General features: G+C 40.5%; 1 protein-coding gene across 2 annotated transcripts in view; it reads right to left on the bottom strand.

The window, feature by feature from the left end:
* FHIT (fragile histidine triad diadenosine triphosphatase) overlaps positions 1–20,165 on the bottom strand; it is an 874,164-nt gene that overhangs the window by 331,406 nt on the left and 522,593 nt on the right. The window lies entirely within an intron of this gene.

The raw sequence follows: 20,165 nt of genomic DNA, 5'->3' as shown, positions 1-20,165 counted from the left end.
AGGACAAATATTGTATGGTTCCACTAATATGGGGTACCTAGAATAAATTCATAGACACCGAAAGTACCATAGAGGATACCAGTGGCTTGGGGAGAGGACAGAATGAGGAATTACTGTTTAATGGGTACACGATTTCAGTTTGGAACTATGTAGACATTCTGGAAATGGATAGTGGTGGTGGTTGTACAACAGTGTGAATGCACTCAATGAACGGTACACTTCAAAAGAGGTAAGATGGTAAATTTTCTATTACATATGTTTTACCATCATAAAAACAATAATATCTCCTTCTTCTCCATTTCATGTCTTTTTTTCATGGCTCTGTCTTAGAATTACCTCTTGCTAGTGGTGGAGAGACATAGAAGACCACTGACTGTAGGCACATCAACTCTAATCCACTGATAGTGGCTGCCAAGAACATTGTGTTTAGAAGGATGCTGAAGATGTTTCCAGGTACAAGAGGGATAAATCACATGATTTATTTGTAAAGCCCTTTCACAATGACACACAGAAAAGCCAGACAACATACAAGAAAATATTTTTTATTGCTCTTGGACATGTGACTTGAAAAACACAGACCAAGTGACAAGAACTTAAGGTGGAGAGGTTATGGTACAGACAGATGATGACGGCCAAAGGCAAGATGACCTTCTGAGGTCCTGGGAACCAGGTAAGCAAGGACATCTAAATAGTTGGGAAGCATAAAATAGAGAAGATTTTCTGTGATAATGAAGTTCATGAGTAAGGGCTGCTTAGCACTTCCTTACTTCTTGCTGCTTTCTCCTGCCAGTGCAAGACTCCATACAGCCTTGGAATAAATCTTTCTTCCTGTCATAAAATTTTAGTGTGTATTCCTTAAATCTAAAATAGTCCAACTTCAACAGGGCCTTGGTAGGTACGGTAGCCATATAATGTGTCATCCACAGAGAGCAATTTCAATTCACAGGCATTTTATTATGTTTCATGAGCTTTCTGTGCTTTGATAGACAACATATCCAGATGCATGGAGGAAAATGGGTAGTTACACAATTTCTTATTATTGGTATAAATATAGCAATATTAAAATATATAAAAAGAAAAATTTTAATTTATATGGTCATATGAAAGCACATTAAAAAAGATTTTTAACCCTGGGGAATCTCTAAAACTTGCTTGAACCATAAACAAAGAAGCTACTGGAAATTATAATTAGCATTGAAAAATAAACTGTTGAAATCCATCTTCATGTTACATAAAAAATGTTTCTTTGGAATGAAAGAAATTCTTCAATGCAAAAATCAACTTTCTTGCTATCTAAAAATAAAATTAAAACGAATTCAGATCACAGAATCAATACTTGGGGACTAAGAATCACTAAACCCTGTGTGTTATCGATTGCTTGGGAAAAATTCCATCACATAACACTGTCTTTAATATGCATCACATAACACTGTCTTTATTTCTAAGACCTTTCCCTAAATCCTGCAAACACATGGTTTATGTAATGATTAATTCTTTGAATTAACTGCTTTATATGTCAGGGATATTGGAATACATATTAACTGTTCTTGGTAAACTATTTCATATTGTTTCTCCTATAAAGTATACTACCTACTTTGAATAAGCAACATGAAAACTGCTGCACATTTGGGAAAAAGTAGCTTATTAGGAGAAAAATGAAATTTTGAATTATAAGGAATCAATACATGGTTGTCGTAGTCATTTTCAGATTAAAAAAAAACGGGGTTATCACTTTTTGCCCCCAGGTTGATACAGAAATCAAATATTTTTTCTTTCTTTTTCTTTCCTTTTAAACTGGAGAATACTTGTTGAGTTTAATCATAAAGAAGAAGCTTTCTTCGATTTCCAGTCAAGATGGCAGAGTAAGTAAACACTGTGCTTATTTCCTCTCATGACCACATAAAAATTACAAGTAAACTACAGAACAACCATCATTGAGAATTGCCTGAAGTCTAGAGCTGAACTGAAGCCCTACAACTAAGGACATACAGAAGAAGCCACCCTGAGACTGGTAAGAGGGACAGAGACGTGGAACGGGCTGGTCTCACACCCATGTGTGAGAAGGGGTATATCAACTGTAAAGGTTCCCTCCACCCCTGGAGGAGCGAGGGTTTCCAGCCCCATACAGGGCTCCCCAGCCCAGGATTCCAGTGCCAGGAAGAGAAGTCCCCATAACTTCTGGTTGTGAAAAACAGTGGAGATTATGGCTGAGTGAGACAGAGGGTGGCTGCAGTCCCAGGCGCTCCTCTTAAAGGGCCCAAACATGGACTTACTCGTTGATGGGCTCAGTTATTCTGAGCTCCAGCATTGGGCAGCAGCTCAAAAGGCACCAGAGGCATAGGGGAGTAACTGAGTTGTCTGGCATAAGGGCTGGAGGGGCGACTTTCTCCCAGATGGAGGAGCTGGCTGAAGTCATTGTTTCTTGTTGAGCTCTTCTCTCTCCCAGCGTGCTGACATAGGTGGCCACCAGATCTGAGTCTGCATCAACCTGGCTAATGCCCTTTGTTCACTCCACCCCAGGTGATTCTGGAGACCTTGTTCCACTAAACCTTTATGCACATCCAAGCTACTTCCAGTAGCTTTTTTTTGTATAAACAGCCTGTCTTGGTTCATGCTTCAGACTTTCCTAAAATCTCTCAGAGGTTCACAAAACCCAAACAAGCAGCATCTGGCTTCAGCATAGCCCCTACCTCTTGCTAAGCAGGCATAAACCCAACTCTAGCCATAATATGTCTTGATTTTCAGCTGGGCTTCTTAAGGCACTCCAAGCCCAGCTCAAGTAATGGCCATCTGGGGATTGCTTTGTGGCCCATGCCAGGTGGCCACAGGCAGGGCACAGGCTGTGGCTAAACTTGGCCTGCAGGAGGGCCCCTCCCAGGAGGCCCTGGAAACCTACATGCTGAGAGGCCAGCTTCGGACTGATCTGGACCATCACCCAGCTGCCTCTGAGGATGGAACACCCAAAGGGCAGATGGGGCAGGCACCAGAGCCCTGCTAAAGTGAACCCTGCTACATAGGGTCAGTGTCCACTCTCTACAGCTCCTCCACTATAGTCACAGCCAGTCCCCACAACCAATCAGTCTGAAGATCAATCCCTCCCATTGGTGTACAAATAGAATCCAAGACTCAACTACAAGCGGAGGGCACATACAACACACACCAAGGACATACCTGGAGCACCCAGCTCTGATGACCAGGGAGATTGTGCTACTGGGCCCCACAGCACACCTACTATGTAAGGCCACTGTACTAAGACTGTGAGGCATAACAGCCCTACCTAATACATAGAAACAAACACAGGGAGGCAGTCAAAATGGGGAGACAAAGAAACATGTCCCAAATGAAAGAACAGAACAAAGCGCCAGAAATAGAACTTAACAAAATGAAGACAAGCAATCTAACAGACACAGAGTTCAAAAAGCTGGTTATCAGGATGCTCAGTGATCTCAGGGAAACCTTCAACAAAGAGATAGGAAACATAAAAATGGAGATAGAAAACATAAAAAAGACCCAGTCAGAAATGAAGAATACAATAACTGAAATGAAGAATATATTAGAGGGAATCAACAGTAGATTAGATGAAGCAGAAAACTGAATCAGTGATTTAGAAGAAAAGGTGGCAGAAAACATCCAACCAGAGTAGCAAAAAGAAAAAAGTATCCAAAAATTGAGGACAGTTTAAGGGGCCTCTGGGACAACATCAAGTGTACCAACATTTGTATCATAGGGGTCTTAGAAGTAGAAGAAAGAGAGAACAAGGAGCTGAAAACCTATTTGAAGAAATAATGACAAAAACTTCCCTAACCTGGTGAAAGAAATAGACATATATGCCCAGAAAGCACACAGAATCCTAAAAAAAGATGATCCCAAACAGGCCCACACCAAGGCATGTAATAATTAAAATGGCAAAGGTTAAAACACAAAGAGAATCTTAGAAGCAGCAAGAGAAAAGTAGTTAGTTATCTACAGGGGAGCTCCCATAAGACTATGAGCTGATTTCTCAATAGAAACTTTGCAGGCCAGAAATCACTGGCACAAAATATTCAACATGATGAAAAGCAAGGCCCTACAACCAAGATTACTCTACCCAGCAAAGCTATCATTTAGAGTTGAAGGACAGATAAAGACATCCCCAGACCAGAAAAAGCTGAAGGAGTTCATCACCACCAAACCAATATTATAAGAAACCTTAGAGATACTTCTTTATGACTAAAAAAAAGAAAAAAGAAAAAAAATATTATATGAATAATAAAATTAAAAAATGACAATAACTACATATCTATCAACAATTACTTTAAATGTAAATAGATTAAATGCTCAAATCAAAACAGAGGGTGACTCAATGGATAAGAAAACAAAACCTTTACACATGTTGCCTGTAAGAGACTCACTCCAGAGTGAAAGACATACAAACTGAAAGAAAAAGGAGGGTGAAGATATTTCATGAAAATGAAAAATAAATAAATAAATAAAGCTATGGTAGCAATACTTACACCAGACAGAATAGACTTTAAACAAAGGCTATAAAAAGAGACAAAGAAAGGCCTAGTAATCACACTTCTGGGTATTTATCGAAAGAAACCCAAAAAGATGCTACTTTGAGGGGACGTGTGCATCCATATGTTCATTGCAGCATTGTTTACAATGGCCAAGATATGGAGGCAGCCTGGGTGTGTGTTGATGGAAGGATGGATAAAAAGGAGGTGGTACCTATATACAACGGAATAGTGCTCGGCCATGGAAGGGAATAGGCTCTGGCTCTCTGCAGTGGCATGGATGCACCTGGAGGGTGTTGTGCTGAGTGAAGTGTGTCTGACAGAGAAAGTTAGATGCAATGTGACTTCACTTATATGTGGAATCTAAACAACAAAACAAATAAAACAAACAAACTCATAGATACAGAGAATGTTTTGATGGTTGCCAGATGGCAGGCGTGTTAGGGGGTGGGTAAAAAAGTAGAAAGGATTTAGAAAGTTGTTACAAAGAAGTCATGGGGATGTAGGGTGTAGCATAAGGAATATAGCCAATAATAATGTAATAACTAGGTATGGTGTCAAATCTAATACCCATTAGATTTGTTGGGGTGATAGGTGGGGGGGGTTGGGGGCAGGGTGAAAACGTGAAGGGATTAAGAAGTACAAATTGGTAGTTACAAAATAGTGATGGGGGATGTAAGGTAAAGCACAGGGAATATAGTCAATGATATGGTGATAAGTATGTATAGTGCCAGGTGGGTACTAGAGTAGTCAGGGGGATCATTTCTTAAATTATTTAAATGTCTAACCCCTATGCTGTACACCTGAAATTAATATAATATTGAATGGAGAGAGAGAGAGAGAGAGAGAGAGAGAGAGAGAGAGAATGAGAGAGAGAGAGAGAGAAACATCTTGCTTTGATTTCCTCTATCAATTTTCCTTGGAAAACTGCATTGTGGCAATCCTATTCAGAATCTCAGAAACAGAAATGCTTTTCATTTTTCAAACAGCAAATGAGGGTGGGGTGAATATGTGAAAGAGCTAAGATATGAATAAGGAATATATGAGTCCCTACCTCTGGATCTAGGGGAGGCTTTTTCCGTCTGGTAGAAATCAAGGGCCATGTTACTGCTTGGTACACACAATGCCTATGTGTGGGCCGTCATGCTCCACTCAGATCCACAATCCTGCTCTCAAGAATGTAAATAATAGGAAGGAAAAGAGCACCAGAGTTAGCTATTCTACAGTAAGAGCTCAGTGGGGTCCTACCTTTCATCTAAGAAACTTCAAAGATTTAAGAGCAGATGCAAAGATGCCATGCAGTGAAACGACCTATGCAAAGTCACAGGGGACTCTGAGTAAGAGATGAAATGTGATGATCCCAGGCCCTGCCCTCCAATCTTAAATCTGCAGCATCCAGCCTCTATACAAAACTCTCTGAAAGCCCTACAGGCTCCATTCCGGTTTGAGTCCTACAGTGGAAGAGTCAGTTTGTACAGATGGATATCTGACACTGACTGAGCTGGGTTTCCTTTTCTTATGCTCATTCTCAAGAGCTGAGGGTTTTTCACATTGCAAAGTAAAATGCAAACCGAGAGCATTTTGTAGTTTTGCATTTTGATTCCCTGTTTTGTCAGTGAGTAATTATAGTGAACAAAATATTTCAGCTGAATGTAAATTGTTAGGCAACCAGATCACACCAGGATATTTTTCTTCCACACGTTTTATATCAGAGTGTGTTAAATATTAAAATATCACAACTCAAGTAAACAGAGAGGGTTCTTTGCTCAAAGCCTTCATTTTAAACAAACATTTTACTGTTACTCAGATCAGATGCTAGAAAACAAATGATGTTTTCTTTCAAATAAGGTGAATATATCATCTGGAGGAAAAGTAGACAGGAGAATCACATAGAAATAAGGGCATTTATGACACCCAAGATGAATTTCAACCAGAAGAACAGGAGAACATTCATGCACAGGAGAGGAAGAGAAAGAAAGACTTAAGAAAGGGAATTTAGAAAATAGCAAGAAATGAAAAAGATTGATTTATCCCTAGAAGGAAAAAAAAATGCAGATACGTCTCAAGTCACAATAGAGAAAACTGACTCAAAGTAAGGCAGGCAGGGAAGAAATCAAACATTTTCTAATATAGTGAATTTCAATTTTCTTAGGTTGTTACCATGAATGTAGAAGGAAGAATTTTCAGATCTCTGAAAGATTACCAATCAATACAATACTAATCAATAAGTATTGACCGAGTACGTAATGTGTTCTCAACAACCAAACAGAAAATTAGACATGGTCTTCTCCTGAGACACTCTGCCACGGGGTTAGGAAGAGGAAGTGTTGAAACAGTGAACAATGAGAATATGTGTGTAGCACACACTACGGAATTCACAAAATGTGTAACTCAGAATTCAGTGACACTGACGATGAGCTGAGTTCCAATGCCGGTCATAACACGACCGTTTTCTGAGCACCTCCTACTTTCTAAGCCCCGGGCTACGTGCCTGCCGTTTATGATTTTCCAAAGTTTAAAACAATTCACTAAGAATTATCCCCTTCAGATTACTGAAGAAAAAACAGCTCACAAGTTAAGTTGTTTGGGTTACACATAAAGTGAGTAAACGGTAGGTCCTGAATTTAACCTCAGGGCTCCCTTTCTCCAAAGGCCATGCGCTTTCTTCTGCTAACATGCTGGAGTGTTCCTGAGGTCTTCCCCTAGTAATCCTTCTAGCCAAATAACCAATTAAAGCAGAGAAAGAACAAACAGAAAAGCAGCTTGGGAACACTTCTTTGTAAGGAAGATGCTACCAATATTTTTTGTACCCTGTATACACACACACGTGTGTGTGTGTGTGTGTGTGTCTGTGTGTGTGCACATATTTATGTGTATGTGTATGTGTGTGTATGGCCAGGATGTGGAGATAGACTACATTGGATTGTGAAGCTGCCTTGCAAGCTTTATAAAGTTCTTAATCATTATAAAAGTGTCTAAGAAATTCTAGATTCTTATACGAGGAAAACACCTTAAATATATATTACCCCAGGCAATACCTTGTTTTACATGGCAAGAAAGGGAAACCTGATCAGTCAGGGGCAAGATCCTACTCAAGATAGACTTCTGAGTTTTTATTTTGTATTGAATGTCACCTTTAGAAAACTTCCTACGTTAGGAACTGTTGGTTGGTTTACGGACTGTTCATTTTCAACCCCCTTCTCTCCTGCCTACCTCCACCCCATGACAATCTAACTATTCAGTCTCCAGCTGCCTTTGAAGCCAAATGTGGCTACCGCAGGAAAATTCTTGCCAATGAGAGGTGAACAAAAATCTGCTGGGGGATACTCTGGGAAAATATATGCTTTTCCAATAAAAGGAATAGACAGCTTTCCTGTCTTTCCTTTCTTCCTGCCATGAATTTAATCAAGATGCCAGAAAACAGGGCAGCCATCTTGAAAAAGAACAGATCAGAAGAATAACCAACATGCTCCCTGACTCCAGGAGGGCTTCTTACATAAGGAAATATACTTCTATTTGTTTAAGCTACTGGTAGGCAGGTTTTTCTATCACATGCAGCTAGACTCACTCTTAAATGATAAAGCTCCTTTTCCAATGGACACTGATACTCTCTGGACCAAGGTAATGGCAAGGATTAGTACAAAATCTCAGGACACTGCCCAGCTGTCTTGGGAAATCCCTAACTGTGAAAGCTCTATTTTATTTTTTCCTAATTAAATTATGACTCAATTTCTAGCTTATTTTTGAAGCTCGTTTCTTACTTTGTTCTCGTTTTTGTCTTGATCCTCAGAATAAATTTCCCAGTGATATCCAAGAGCTTCCCATTCCCAGGCTGGCCCAGTGATTTCAGAGAATTTAGCCTTTATTTACTTAATTATTAATGTTCTGCTAATTAGAGCACTTTGTCAATATTTCTATGCATATATTATATTCTCATGCCCACAGGTCATGTTTGAAACATGGAGATAATGAGACAGAGATTTAAACTGTTTTTGCCCTATCAATCCCCCTCTGTTTCAAAATGTCTGCATACCTTTTAGTCATAGAATCATATGCCACCTTATACTGTCAATTAACTCTTTGTTATAGGTCTGATTTTTACTCTTTGACCAGGTTATAAACCTGTGGGTACCGACAAAGTGCTGTATAAGTTTTTCCTAGACACTCTCAGTGCTGTCAATCAAAGGTTCACCAATCCAGTGCCAACAGGAATCCCCAATTTGGGGTGTGGTGAGGGGAGAGATTTATTCAGTATAAACAGCACAAATGTGAAATAGCACAGCATTGAAACAGCTCAGTTGTGATACTGGACAGCAGTGGAATAGCATGGTTGTGAAACAGCTGGAGTGAGGTGGCCCAGGTGAGGTGGCCTGGTGTTATAGCTCTGGTCGCAGGAGCCAGCTCCAGCCCCTGCATTAACTGCTCCAGCTCTGATGTTGCTGCTTTAGCCAGGGAAATGCAGTCTTCCATTGGAACTGAAGTGCACTCCAGTGAGGCAGAGGTGAAGCTGGCTTACATAGAGAATAGTGCCTGCCCCAGTCCCTGATAGGTCTGTGCTCATGCAAATGAGGATTCCAAATCCTCATAGTTTGATTGATCCTAAAAGCACTGTTCTGATTGGTCAGATGCAAATGAGGATAAAGCTGCACAGCTCTGAATGGACAGGGAAAGTCTCAGTCCTTTTTGGCTGAATTTCAATCCTAGGAGCGTTCTTATTAGGGTTGACTCAGAGGCAGGAACAGAGTGCAGGAGGGGCAACCCATCTGTGGCTTTTCCCCGAAATGCAGCATGCATGAGGAGCCTCGGTGAACAATGCTACACTCTGCTTATGAATTTGAGCCCAGTTAACCATGAGGAGTCCTTTTTGGCAGGTATATCCTTCTCTGGGTCAACAGTGCCTATCACTGTGGTAGGCACTTCAAATTTTTTCATTAAGTGCTATAATGTAGCAGGAATTGTTGATCAGCTTATCCAATAAACCGCCACAAATGAGCACAGCTTAAAAAAAGACCCAGAGACTAAACCCTGGTATAAACTTGTCCATGGCTTTGAGCATCTTATCATCTTTTCAGCTAATTCAGTACTAAGGTTGAGATGGTAATGATCAGATTTATATTAGGGGAAATGTCTAATACCCATGGTTACATTTTGCTACATAGACATGGAAGTATATCCCAAGGTCTAGTCCTATGGTGGCCACATTACAGATTCTTAATAAATATTAGTTGAATGAATAAGTATACACATGCACATGGCAAGAAACTCACTATGAATGAATGCACTTTCTTTTATGTAATGAAAAGATAATCTTAACTAAAATAGATGGGCAGTCAAAACTCCATACGCTGTTTAACTGGACAAAGTAAAAAAAAACCCTGTTTCCTCTTAGCTTTTTACCTTACATGATGTACAATGGAAAGCACTTGTTAGTCACATTTGTCAAGAGAGCACACAGGTGCTATCGAGCTCATCACAGCTTAACTTATCAAGCGCCTTTGTTGTTTGGTGGGTATTGATCGGGGAAGGCCTTGTATCTTGCTAAAGTCACTTGTACAGCAACTCCTCACATTTTTTTCTAGTTAACATGAAGGCTGGAGTGTTGGTGGCTCTGGGAATTTCCACCTGCCAGCCCCATTCCATCATTAAACACCCAGTTAGAACTTGTTATCTAGATGGATGTCCCAATTAAACCTGCATGCTCTTGCCCATACCTCACAGTGGCAGCAGATCAGGCCAACACTGTAAGGGGCAATAATTGACATAGAAAATACTCCAAGGAGCCACAAGTTTAGTTTCATTTGTTTTACTTTCATTCGTTCATTTTGTTCCTTCAACAAAACATTTATCGACAGGTCCCCACGTTTATTGCCAAGCTTAAAATGTTGTTTGCTTTCCTGAAGGGACATATATCTTACCTAATTTTTCTCAACGGCACAGCATAACTAATCCTGACTCTGCATCCAAAGTACCCAGAGTGAAGCTGGAGGTCCTGACAACAGGAAAACAATGGCATTTGTGATGGTGGAAAATTCCAGAAGTCAAGGTCGCCTTGTATGGTTGTGTGAGTTGTGCACTGTTCAAGTTCAGGGGGTACTATTGCTAAGACTATGATATGAATGGTGGGGGAGTGGTAGGAACACCACACACATGGGTGTGAAGCAAGGCACCCTTGAGTGACAGCGTTCCCCAGTGCAAGGGGCACAAAATAGTCAATGTTCCAAAAGACATTTAGAAACTATCTGCTTATTTGTATAGATGATTCCAAAATACATTTAAATTTCACAGTTAAAATTTCAAATAAGCTATCAACTAAAAATGCTTCATGAAAAACAACATTTTCTGTATCTGATTTTTAGTAAAAAGAGGCAAAAAACAAACAAACAAAAGAGGGAAATGGCTGGATAATAGAAATGCTATGTTTTTAAAAATCCAAAAGTCCTAAGAATCTATACTAAATAATTACATTCATATTCAGAAAGTTAACATAGAAGAGTAGTTATAGCAATACTGTTTCTGAAATGCTAAAACATAGGAGTAGCTAAATAAATTATGGTACTTCCATACATGAAATCCTATGATGTGATTACAAAGAGTGGATAGCCTTATAAATGCCCTCACAAGGACATACAGCAGGCCTTCAAGTAATGTCCTTTTGTTCAACGTCCTTCCATTATAATGTTGATGAAATGCTAGGAACTGAACTCTTGCCTGTATTAGCTAGCCTGTGGTAAAATTGCTTTCCTTATCCCTCACTTTGCTTTAAGTCACAGAGGCCAAGAACCTATCGACAACACTGAGGACTTACGGTAGCACCAAAACATACTCTTAAAGGCAAAAATGGAAGCACAGAACGATACGTATAATGTGATCCTGTTAGTATATTTCTTAAATGTATACACATTTACACACAGAGGGGGTTAAGGGATAGAGAAGGGCCTGAAAGGATACACACCAGTCTTCTGAGAGTGGCAATCCCTGAAGAGGGACAGGTAAATAGGGGAATTTCGTGTTTTGTATTATGGAATTTGAAATATATTTTTTTACATAATGAGAATTACTTATATGTTAATTGTGCTATAAAAAATGTACAAATAGATACAAAATGACAGCAAAATTTGTCCAGCGTAGTTCATATAGCTTTATCCCAACCTATTACAATTCATGCCAAAATTCTGAATCGGTTTAAAGATGGCATCCCTAACGTCATCCGTCCCTGTCAATTCCTCATTCTGACAGCAAGTGCTCACGAGCATGCCCACTACGTAAAACGTGCTCCTGGCCAGTAAAAAGTCAGGGGGGGCCCTGGCCTGCATTGAGCTTTAGTCCAAGTCAGTAAAAAAGGCATAAGCATTTTAGAGAGATTTTCAGATTAACCATTATTTTCCTATTAAATAATTCAATTACCTACAATGTGCCAGGCCCCGTGGCTACAGGAGGGACTTGCTTCCACTTAAGTTCCTTCTCAGAGACATTCTGAGCCATGCAGCTCAGTCCCTGCCCATCAAATATTCATCCACCTCACCCATCAATCAGCTTAGGTTCCCTCAAACGGAATCCATAAAATAACAATACTTTACATTCGTCCAGGGGTTTTTATCTTTCCAAACACTTTCACATGCGCGGTGTCCTAAGAGGAGGATGACTCATTAATGCAGGAGCAAGACAGTATAAATTTATGATTTCAAAACCTCCTTCTGTCTGGCATACTTGTCCTTCTGCTCTTTACTCACTAGCTTGCTCTTGTCCTTTAGCTCACAGCTTAGATGTTCCCTCTTCCAGAAAGAGCTCTGGGCTGGCTTAGGGGTCCCCCTTGCATGCTTCCATTGCTTGCTGTCATCTCCAACCCTCAGTCCCCACAAGTGACAACCATGCTGTTTTGTAATGGCCAACTTGGTGTCCTTCTCCATAACACTGGTCCCAGAATCGCCTGAGAGAGGCCCTGGTTCTACTCCAACGTGCAAGGACTGATGCACCAGGTAGGGAAGGGTCTGATATTCATATTTCGAAAAGCTCTCCTGGGGTTCTGAAACAGTTAATCCCAATAAATAACAATGTAGGTGTGGACTGTACCTGTCTCTATATTACTAGGCATTGTGGCAACAGCTTCTAACAGTACCTGTGTGTTGTTGGTGCCCAATAAAGAATTGCTCCTTCATCTACTGGTTCTTTCAACAAATACGTACTGAGCACCTACAGCTGAATAATGACATAAAATGCATCAAGGTCATGATTACTCATAGTTTTTATTAAGATTTTCTTGAGTTACCTGACATCTGAATCAGCTTAGAGAGCCCAACTGTCAGAGGTATCCCTATGTCCTAGGGCTGGTGGGTCAGAAGACCAATGATGATCGGGGGGCTCCTGCCATGTTCATTAGATGCCAACATTCAGATACTTTCAGGACGGCAGCAGTGGGCTCAGCTGTGTTTAGAGGTGAGCTAGAAGCAGAGGCAGCTGGCCAAGAGGCAGGGTGCCTCTGGCTCAATATAAGGGTACAGTCAGTGAGATAGGAGAAATTATAGTGGGGCTACATAGATTTTCCTTCCTAATTTTACTCTGTGGGCTTTTTAAGTAAATTCCATAAAGCTTTCTTAAAAATGGTCTTCTATAGTCATTGTTCTTACCGTCAAAAGATTCAGCTAACACCCACTGCTGTGTGCCATCTCCTAAGCTGGGAAGGGCACCATCACCGCAGGTCCACTCACATGGCAACATGAAGACTAGTTATAGTTTGCTAATGGCTTTTGCTCTCGGGTTCTCTTTATGAGAATCTCTTATTACACTTCATGTAGGCTTTATCATAGTCTATAAAGCCCTTTCTCGTTTGCTCCTGCCTTTATTTCCACCTTCATCCGCTCCACTCTCTTCCCTGTTTATCAGGCACTGACTCTGCTCTGTCCAGTGGAGCAGCCCCACCCTTCACCCCAGCCACATGGGGCTCCTGAGCACCTGAATTGTGACTACCCCGAATTCAGAGGTACTGTAAATGTAACATACAAACCAGGTTTCAAAGACTTAGTACAAGAAAAAAAAGAACCCCATAAAAGTTGTTTCATTGATTATATGTTGACATGATACTATTTTGCATATACTGAGTTCAATAAAATACATTCTTGACATTAAGTTCACATGTTTCTTTCACTTATTTTTATCGTGGTTCCTAGAAAACTTAAAACTACACGTTGTCTGGGCAGCACTGCCTCTTCGTACTGGCCTTGTCATTCCTGTATTATGACAAGCATTTCCCTACACCTTGCTTTCACCTGGATGACTGTACCCATGCTTGCCATGCCTGACTGCTGTTCACTCTTAACAAATGCAGCTCTGTGGAGTCTCTGGAGTAAGGAGCTTCCTGACCAACCCACGTAGAATGTGTCTCATCCACTGATTTCCTGTCCTAACCTGTTTAGGTTTCTCTTAGCACCAACCAAAACATGTCATTACTGTGTATACACACTGTCTACTAGTTTGTCTGCACTCTGCAACACACTCCATGACAGCAGGGACCATGTCTGCTGTGTTCTTTTTGGTATCCCCAAAGCCGAGTATATAACAAGCTTTGAAATATCTTTATTTGAACTAAATCACCAATAGATGTGAATAACACACATGCAAAAAAAAAATCAAAATTGAGTTGTTTGGGCTGATGTGAAAGGAGGCAAGGGTGTAGGACCTGGCTTGCTAAGCCCTCCTTGCCCCTACCCTGAAATGGTTCTGCAGACATCAGACAAGCCCTTACTTGTAGAAACTCAGAACTCTGTCACTCTTTAAATAAATACCATTATCCTAGAGCATTTCTCAAACTCTACACTCTGCATAGGAGCTGTTGCCAAGGAGATCTGCAGATAGGTCAGGGCTGGGGAAGACTTAGTCCTTTATATAACATTTCTGGAGGCACGGTGTGCTCCTTGCATCACCAACATCAAAACTTCTCATGAATGTGGTTCCCCACGCAGCCTCCAGGTGCCATGCAAACCCACCAAATCAGGATCTTAGGGGACCTTCCCCACACTGCATTTTAATCAGGATCCTAGGCAATTTTGATAGACACCATAGTTTGAGAACCTCTGACTTTTGACAGCAGTGGTTTCCCTGACTCTCCTCAGGGTAAACCATTCTTGAGAGAAAGGTACGCAGATAGGGATGGCATGGGGAGATCAGGCTTCACTGACTTCTTACATTGGGGAGAGGCTTTAAATGGTTGTCTTGTGGTATACTCCTGACAAGGAAAGTGAAACCATTTCCTATAAGGAGGGTAATGAGTTTGCATGCAAAGCCCCCAAAGCTGGGGGAGGGGGCCTCTATACAAGCAAAAGTCACCTTGGCCTGAAAGTCAGCTCCCAAAGCTGGATGGGAGAACAAGATAGAAGATAGAGAACAGGTTTTCTTTGGTTCTTGGGCCTCCATGCATCAGAAATTTTGATGAGCATTGTATCTTCTGTTGTTTGGGGAGGTTCATACATTTTCTGTAAACACTTATGTTGTTGGTCCAGCAATGAAAATCAACCCAGACTAGGCAACACACAGTCAGAAAACACAAAAGCCCCAAATGCCAGGGTCTGCTTTGTTCTTTTCTGGCACAGAGCTCAGGGTTACGGAGCACGTTTCCATGAAGCACATTCCTATCCACTTAGCCACAGGCAGTTGAGACCGGCAAGAAAGGATATATTAGCTACAGAACTGCAGAAATACCCCGCTGAGAGGAAAGAAAGTAATTTCTTGCATACCAATGACCATGGCTCAAGAGTCTGGGAAAATAAGCAAAGTATTAAAGTCTTAATTAGCTGACCCCAGAAAACAAAGAAAAGCTGGATTCCTCGTAACCCTGCATTTCTCTGAGCACTCAGCGAACACTCCTATACCTTCTGTGTAGCTCACCCTTGTCTGCCTTGCAAGTAAAACTACCACCACTGCTACAAACACTAGAATTCACAGTGACAGCAGCAGAAGTAGCAGCCGCTCACACTATATACCACTTCCTCTGCCCCTGGCACTGTCCCACAGGACTTTATAGGACCCTATTTGATCTTCACAATGGACATGTGAGGTAAGTACTACTTTCATTCTGTTTTAAAGATGGGGGGTTTGAGATATACTTAAGACAAGTGAAGTACTTGCCCAAAGTGACAAAGCCAGTAGGCAGAGTTGTAAACCATCGTCCATTTGCTAACATGCAGCTTCAGTCTATCCCTGTGTCAGGACTTTGGCAAGCACCCTTCAGGTATTTAATCCTTACCCCAATCTTGTGAAAGAAGTAGAATTATTCTTATTTTACAAAAGTAGAAACTGAGGCATTACAAAGGTTAAGTAATTTGTCCAAGGTCACTCAGCTGGGACGCAGTGGGGTCATGACCTAAACCAGGTCCCTGCAATCAACCAGTAGGCTCTGAAGGAATGAATAAACCCACACAATCTCATTCTGAGCTCTTGCTCTTAACCCTTTCAGTGTAACCACTCTTCATCTACTGTACTATCACCCTTTACTGACAGCATCCAGGCTAGCATTCTACAGTAGCAGGATGTAATACTTCATTACTCGTGATGTCTTCTGTGCATGCCTTCTCTTCTGCTGGGTGGGTTACTGATTGAGGGGAGAGAGTTGACCATCTTCCACCCTCCCACCCCGCTAGCCCCGCCACATGCCAATCTGTCCTATTTGGACCTCAATACCAACATGCCCTCCTCTAAGCTCATGGTCATTATACACTCAAAGGATGACTGCATTATATCACTAAATCCCAGGGAAAAACAGGAGCTGCAATTACTTAATTCATGGAAAAACATTCCAACTCCAATCATCCAGCATTAAAACTAGGTCTTCTCGCCTATTGGAGGAAATTTCTGCAGGTGTGAGCAATTAAAAAAAAATTAAACATTAATTAGCAACTCAAATAACTGACAGTGTTAGTAAGTCGCTTGATAACTACACAGATAAATATTGTGCCCCCACCTACTATTTGAAAATATGGTCCCTTGAGCATATTAAATAGTAGGGGTGATCACTAGATTCAGGGGTTTCGTGCATCCCTTCAATATATCACATTAACAAGTTAACATGTAACAAAGACATTGGGAAAGGGGACTGCCTTGCCTCGTCATTTTACAAAATACCTCATATTGAATGACAGATAAGGATGACAGCTCTATTTCTACCATTTACGACTAATTATCCTGGGATACCGAATAGCCCCAGAATCACCCTTCTTTGAATATAAGCCCTCGTAGGGTGTGTGTGTATGTGTGTGTGTGTTTGTCACTTTTACTCTCTTTTATTTCAAAACCTCTCTTTTCCCCTGCCCTTCATGTCTTCAAAAGAGATACTATTTGATATCAACTCCCTCTACTTCACTCTCTTTAGCCATTTACAATCTGGTTGCTGCTTTTATTCTTCTACTAAACCTGTTTCCTCAAAAGATATCAAAATCACCCCACTAAGTGAATGTTTTAGAACAGGTGTTCTTAGCGCCCATCTCCCTTGTCGATCCCGTGGACCCTGACCCCCCCATAAGAATTCACTCTATACTAGTCTTTTGTAATATTAGTACCTTTCCCTGGCAACCTTTATATCCCTTTTAGGACCTAAACCCTGCCACTTTTCAACCAGTTCTCTAGACATACAAAAGAACCTTCTATTCCCTGATGAGGTACATTAGATTGTTACTCAGAATATATTTGATCTCTCTTCACTTTCCCTCCCTGGGGTGAGTGTATTTCCACATTCTTTTGATATTAGGCTTGATTTGGCCAACAGGATACAAAGTGATGTGACTTGAGCAAACGCTTGATATATGATTTGTAATCCTGACTTTTACCATGAGAAGAATGTGTCTTGTTTTCTGCGAGACCTTGGAGGATGAGTGGTACATGAACCTGACCTGCATCCTGGAGTCCAGCTCAGCCTCACTGACACACAGACACATGAGTTAGAATAAATTATTATTGTATCAAGACATCATGTTTTGGGGTGGTTTGTTACACAGCAGAAATAGCTAGCTGATACACCCATTAACAATAGTAATCCTTAATTTTTTTTTCCTTTTCCCGGATTACTCCAATGGAAATATTCCTTTGTTACTAAATGTCCACAGTGTTACCTCTCCTATGACACTTTTACCTGTGTGTGTCTTGTCTTCTCTCCTTTATTACATTGTAAACCACTTTGAGGCAAAATATGTCTCATTCATCTTTGCCCACCCCAGCATCAAAAATCCTTACCCCTAAGTAGAACCAAATTAAAATGTGCTCATTCATTTATCCACTTAGCAAATGACTACATATTAGAAATAAACCTCCATCTCAAAGGCATTTAATACCTGGCCCAGTGTCATGGCCAACAGACAGTTGCATCTGACATGATGATGTCACTGCTTCTGCTATTCCTATGAATTATTTATAAGAAAAAAATGGCATTCACTTTAAGAACATGCTGTAGTTGATAGAAACTACAAAAGTGTATTCTCTTGGCAGAGAACACACTTCCTCAGCTGTTCACTTCTGATATTCTATTACTCTCTTTCTTTGTAGAGCTTCCCACTTTTCCAGAAGACTTATTCCTGGAACATCTTACTGTCCTCACTAGCATTATTTGGTTGAACTGGTTTACTTACTAAGGCCACTGAATCTATAGGCTCTTAGAACATTGGACACACGTCCTCCCTTCCACACTGTACCTAGGACATAAAGAAATAAAACTGAATGAATCTTGGAAAACCAAAATGAAATTTGGTTGAATTGAAGAATTAGGTTAACATGCTAGCCAGTTTCAGGTCCTTTGAAATGTCATCATTTGGAATGACAAAAACCTTAACGAGATTTGGAACCAAAGTGCCTATGACCAGAAACAGCTAAAGATAGATTAGTCACACACAGGAAATAAAGGCACATCCTTAATTAGAGCTGATGGATTGTCTGTGAAATGCTAGGCTGCCTGTCAAGAGGACCAATAATGTAACACATCACTACATTTAAAATGGGAGCTTCTTTAAATGCGAGGCCTATGGGGTGTGGGTATAAAGTAAACAACTGACAGCAAACAGTTCCACAGCCCAGGTCCACAACTGTAAGCACCAGCTTGAACTGCACTGGACCAAGAGTCTGAAAAAAAATAGCGTGACCTTGAACCCATCACTTAAGTCTTCATCCATATCATTTAAAAATAATACAGAATTCTATGGATCCAATTAAACTTAATTCTATATCATTCAGGTGCTTTGTCTAAAAGGATCTTTTTCAAAACAACGGTCAAACGAGTTTGAGAATTAAAGAAGGTGAAACAGGTTTCTTGACCATGGAACTTTTCAGAGACTTGAATATTCTAATGTGATTTGTGAAACTCTAAGAGCTGGTGCAAGCGGTGTGCAGCATTTCTCAAAGTGATCTGTCCAAAGATCCCTTTTACTATGGACTATCTTTTAGGACTGCTGTTCTCTCTATAACTCCATGGTCATGCATTATACAAGACACAGAGAAGCTAAGGAAATGATGCCTTTAGTTCCTGGTCCTAAGGGCTGCCCTTCACATAAAGCCCAGCTTGTCTCCCCCTCTTATGGTTATGGCACACTCCTGAATCCTTATAATGAAGTCTCTTTTTGTTCTTGAGGTAGTTTAAACTGACAACTATCACGTGCAAGCGAAAGTACCTTAACTAAAGAATAAAATGTGGACAGGAATTTCAGTGAATACTGCTGATTTGTTCATATCTGCAATGGTCACTTGGGCTGAAACCTAAGTGCCAGGTAAACATGATAATCAGTTTGTTGTGAAAGCCTCAGTCCTTGAGCTGAAATACTTTCAAAAGTCAAGACGCAATCATCTCATACAAGGAAAGCAATTAAAAATACAAGTAGTACAAGAAACTAAGACCTGCTACAGGACAACAGACATCACGATTTCCATTAAAAGCTCTTCCCTTTTTCATGGTCACCTTGTCCTACTTTAAAATGAAATTGACTTCATTTTCAAATGATCTTTTAAAAAGTTCAAATATCAAGCACCATAAGTATTCCAAATATCCAGAATGAAGCCCAATACTATAACATTAAGTTGGATATGTATGAAAGTCAGAAGAGCCTACTGCTCTTTCTTTCAATAGCCAACTTAGAAAATGAATCACGTTTCCTTCATAAACTCTCATTATGTTACTTGTGGAGGAAGGTTTTAAAAACCACACCATGTGGTAATAAGGCCAAACCAAAAGCTTTTGGAAGGATTTGCACTACTTCCTCTTCCTCCTCATCCTCCTCCTCCTCCTCCTCCTCCTCTGCCTCCTTTTTCTTGCATTTCTCTCTCTCCCTTTCTCTCTCTTCCCAAGAAAGTATATTAGAGGTAGATTGATTAACAGCTCACATTTGTGTAGGGAGACACAGGGAGATCAGGGGAGGCTGTCACCTCATAACACCTAACAGAGAGGTTCTAATGGTACTTTGGGATAGTAGCACAGCTGTTGAGGATTCCTAGACGTAAAACAATCATTTTTCAAATAGTTTTGAAGAGAAAAAAAGAAAAGAAACAAAGATGATTGATGTCATTAAAGTAATCCTGATCAGGAGAAAAAAAAATCAAACTCTGTGTTTTACTCCTAAGACAAGCATAAAAAGTGAAATAGTCACCAAAGTAGTATATGGTCAAAATGTGGAAGGAAAACATTTTCCTCTCTTCTGGGAAAAACAA

This window comes from Hipposideros armiger, unplaced genomic scaffold (genome assembly GCF_001890085.2).
Source record: "Hipposideros armiger isolate ML-2016 unplaced genomic scaffold, ASM189008v1 scaffold_187, whole genome shotgun sequence".
Lineage (NCBI taxonomy): Eukaryota > Metazoa > Chordata > Mammalia > Chiroptera > Hipposideridae > Hipposideros > Hipposideros armiger.
The sequence above is the reverse complement of the archived record's forward strand: the minus strand, read 5'-3'. Positions and strand labels throughout refer to the sequence as shown.